The 5,000-nt window shown below is 22.0% G+C and overlaps 1 protein-coding gene across 1 annotated transcript in view; it reads left to right on the top strand.

The window, feature by feature from the left end:
- LOC113814526 (beta-galactosidase-1-like protein 2) overlaps positions 1 to 5,000 on the top strand; it is a 177,619-nt gene that overhangs the window by 172,286 nt on the left and 333 nt on the right. The gene's annotated exons all lie outside the window — the stretch shown is intronic.

Genomic DNA, 5,000 nt, shown 5'->3' with positions numbered 1-5,000 from the left:
TATCATTATCATTACCATTATCTTTATTGTTATCATTATTATTGTTATTATTATTATTATTATTGTTGTTGTTATTATTATTATTATTATTATTATTATTATTATTATTATTATTATTATTATTATTATTATTATTATTATTATTATTATTATTATAAATGTTATGATAATAAAAAAGTAATGATAATAATGATAATGATAATAATAATAATAATGATATTATTATTATTATTATTATTATTATCATTATTATTATTATTGTTATTATTATTATCATTATTATTATTATACTTATTAATATTATTATTATCATTATTATTATTATTATCATAACATTTATAATAATAATAATAATAATAATGATAATGATAATAATAATGATAATAATGATAATAAATTACTATTATTATTATCAGTATTATTTTTACTAGCATTACTATCATTGTTACTATTATTATTATCATCATTATTATTATTATTATTATTATTATTATTATTATTATTATTATTATTATTATTATTATTATTATTATTATTATTATTATTATTATTATCATTATCATATTACTGCTGTTACTATTATCCTTAATACTATTATCCTTATCATCATCATCCCTATTGTTATTGTTATTTATTTTATCCTTATGATTGTTTATATTATTATTATTATTATTATTATCATTTTCATTATCATTATAGTTATCATTATTATTGTTGTTAACGGTGTTGCTGTCATTATCATTATTACTATCATTATTATTATCTTCATTATTATCGCCATTAATGTTATCATTATTATCATTACTATTGCTATTATGGATATTATCATTGTTGTTATTATTATTATTATCATTATCATTATCCTTCTCCTCCTCCTCATCATCATCATAGTCATCATCATCATGGTCATTAATAATACTAGACCTATTTTTACTTCTATTCTTATTTCCGTCATTATTATTTACAATAACATTACTATCATTATCATTATTATTATTAACAACATTATCATTATCATCATCATTAGCATTCTTATTATTGTTGTAATTACTCTTATCATCATTATCACTATGATCATTATTATTGTTATTATTGATATTGTTGTTGGAGTTGTTATTTTGTTATTTTTTAAATGATCATTACCATTATTAAGATTGCCATAATAATAATTATCATAATTTTCATCATAATCATTACTATCATTGTTGTTGTTTTCATTATAATTGACATAATCATTATCATTATTACGATTTCCATTATCATCATTATCATTTTTCTCATAATTGTTATCTTTCTTTTTATCATAAGAATTATCATTAATATTATTATTGTCATTATAATTAGTAGTAGTAGTAGTATTTTTCATCGTTATCATTATCATCGTCATTGTTATTATTGACATTATTATTATCCATTATTACTCTTATCGTTTTTTTATGATGGTAACGATAAATGTTACCATCATTATCATCATTATTATTGTTATTATCATAATTATTATTAACATTACTATCATTAATTAGTAGTAGTAGTAGTATTTTTCATCGTTATCATTATCATCGTCATTATTATTATTGACATTATTATTATCCATTATTACTCTTATCGTTTTTTATGATGGTAACGATAAATGTTACCATCATTATCATCATTATTATTGTTATTATCATCATTATTATTAACATTACTATCATCATCATTATCATTTTCATTACAGTTGTGATTATTTTTATCACTTTTATGATTATTATTATCGCTTTATTATTTCCATTGTCATTATCTATTTTTTACTAATATTATGATCATTTATGATGTTATTATCATCATTACTATTATCATTATATTTGTTGTTATCATTATTATCATTATCATCATCATCATCATCATCATCAACATCATCATCATCATCATCAACATCATCATCATCATTATCATCGTCATCATCATCGTCATCATCATTATTATTATTGTTATTATCAATACCATTATCGATATTATTATTATTGTTATTATAATCAATATTATTGTCGTTACTATTATTGTTGGTATTATTATTGTTAACATTATTATCATATTATTATTACTATAATTTTTGTTATTGTTTTGTTATTATTATTATCATAATTGTTATTATCATTATTACTGTTGATGTTATTGATACTTATGTTATTATTATTATTAAATAGCAAACCTCTCTGACCAGAACTCGAACCTGGGCCACCCTAGGTATGACCCGAAGGACCAGTGCTAAGCCAGCCATAACACACGACCTACTAAGCGGAGTGTTTACCTAAGATCTCACTAAAGGCATTACCTATCAACTCATACAAGAATAATGATAGCGAAGTTTTACACACACTCCCCGTGGGCACTGCATTATTCCATCTTTCATCAATTTTCCATCTGGAGCTAGTGAGATCCTAGTTGCCCACTCCTTTTAGTGGGTCGTTTGGCATGGTTGGTTGGGCATGGGTCCTTCGGGTCATAACTGGAGTGACCAAGATTCGAATCCTGGTCAGGGAGGCTTGTTATTTACTGGTATTACTACATTATTCCATCTTTCAATATTTTTATGATTATCATCATTACTATTACTATTGATGTTATTATCATTATCATGGTCATTATCATTATTATAATTATTGTTATTATGTTTAGTAGTAGCAGTAGTAGTAGTAATCTTAGTAGTATCTTTACCATTATTATCATAATCAGTATTCTTACTAGTTTTATCATTATCATTTATTTTACTACTAGTAGTATTTTTATTTCTATTATTAATATCATTACTATTATCATCATTACCATCTTTATTTCCATCATTATCATTATTAGTATTTTTATTGTCATTATTCTTATCATTATTTATGTAATTATCATTGGTCATGTTATTATTGTTGCCGATGATGTTGTTATTATTATTATTATTATCATTATCATCACGATGATGATAAGAATATTCACAATTCTTATCATAATATCATAATTCTTATTATTCATATCATCACAATTGCCGATGCCATAGCACTTATTCATCTCCCTATCATAAGCTTTGTTGCCTGCAACAGCAAGCAACAAAAGGAAGCTCCCGCCTTGCAGCAGTGTGTGTAAAGCCGAGTGAAGAGCAGGTGTTCGCAAAGTCGATGGAATTCGTTTGTAATAAATCTACGGATTTACTTTGCCGCTTTTCACTTACTCACCATCCACTCCTACCCTTGTATGTTCAGTATAAATTAATAAGCAGTAAATGTGAATAGCTCATTGCAGATACAGATGACAGTTCTGCACATACTCGTGCATCATCTAATCATTTGACGAATATTGACTAATTACTTAATTATCACTTTCGTTAACTATCTCGACAGATTTTTTTGTACGTTTCTTATGTTTATCGTGGTGTTTATTAGTATTGTTATCATTATTATTATTATTATTATTATTATTATTATTATTATTATTATTATTATTATTATTATTATTATTATTATCATTATTATTATTATTATTATTATTATTATTATTATTATTGTTGTTGTTGTTGTTGTTTCTGTTGTTGTTGTAGTTGTTGTTTTTGTTATTATCATAAACTATTATCAGTTTTATTATTAATATTATTTTATCAGTATTGCTATTATTATCATCATTGCCATTATTCTTGTTCTTATCTTTGTTATCATTATTATTGATTCATTTGAACTTTCTTATCATCATTGTTATCATTGTTATTGTTATTATTAATATTGTTATCATTATCTTTGGCATATTTTTTTTATTAAGATATTGTTATTTTCATCATATTTTCATTATCATTGTCATTATTGTTATATTGTTTTTGTTAAAATCATCATTAATATTTTTGATATTGTCATCATCATTATAATTTTCATTATCATTATTGTAATTATTATTACTATTGTTGTTATTGGTGTTATTGTTATTATCATTATTACTGTTGTCATTACTATGATCATGATTAATAATATCATTATCAATTTTCATTATTTTCATCATTAGCACTATTATTATTATAATTTTTATCATTATTGTTATTATTACTATTAATATTACAATTTTATTATCATTATTGTTATTATCACTATCATTATTATTATTGTTGTTGTTGCAGTAGTAGTGGTAGTTGTTGCTGTAACAGTAGAGCTATTATTTTTTTATTATTATTATTATTACTAATATTAATAATATTAATATTATTTTTATCATTATTATATCAATAGTATAGTCATCCTCCTCGTCATATATATCATTATTGTTAGCATATTATCATTACAATTACTATCATTATTATTGTTGTAGTTGCTGCGGTTGTCGTACTTATTATCATTATTATTACTATTATCATCATAATCAATGATATTGTTTGTTGCTGTAGTTTTCATTAAAATTGTTATTATCATTTTTTTCTTTTAAATCTAATAGTTAAAATCCAGATAATCCTTTTTATCATCACTATCACGGTTATTTTGATTCTCATTGTTATCATTAATGGTAATTCTATAATAATAAGGATAAAAAGTCATTATTATTACCATCATTATTATTATTACTACTATCGTTATTATCACTATCATTATTAATGCTTTTAATGTTATTATCATTATCATTATGATTATTATTCTTTATAATTATTATAATAGCTATCATTACGTTATTATTGTTTTTACTTTTCAATTATAACTGTTATTATCATTGTAATTACTATCATTATTATTATTATCACTATTATTGTTATTACTGATATTATTGTTACCTCTACTATCGTCATCATCATTCTGATTTTATCATAGTTTTACTACTTTCATTATAATTATTGATGCTGTTATCATTCTTATTATTATCAATATTATTATGATGATCATCAATATTTTCCTAATGACTATGATGTTATTATCTTCACCATTATCGCCATCATCGCCATTATCATCGATATTTTCAAGGTGAATATTTCGTTAACAACTTTCATCCTCCTTATCATCAAAATT

Source organism: Penaeus vannamei, chromosome 10, assembly GCF_042767895.1.
Source record: "Penaeus vannamei isolate JL-2024 chromosome 10, ASM4276789v1, whole genome shotgun sequence".
In the NCBI taxonomy this organism is placed as follows: Eukaryota; Metazoa; Arthropoda; class Malacostraca; order Decapoda; family Penaeidae; genus Penaeus; species Penaeus vannamei.
Note: the sequence above shows the minus strand (reverse complement) of the source record. Positions and strands in the feature narration are given on the sequence as shown.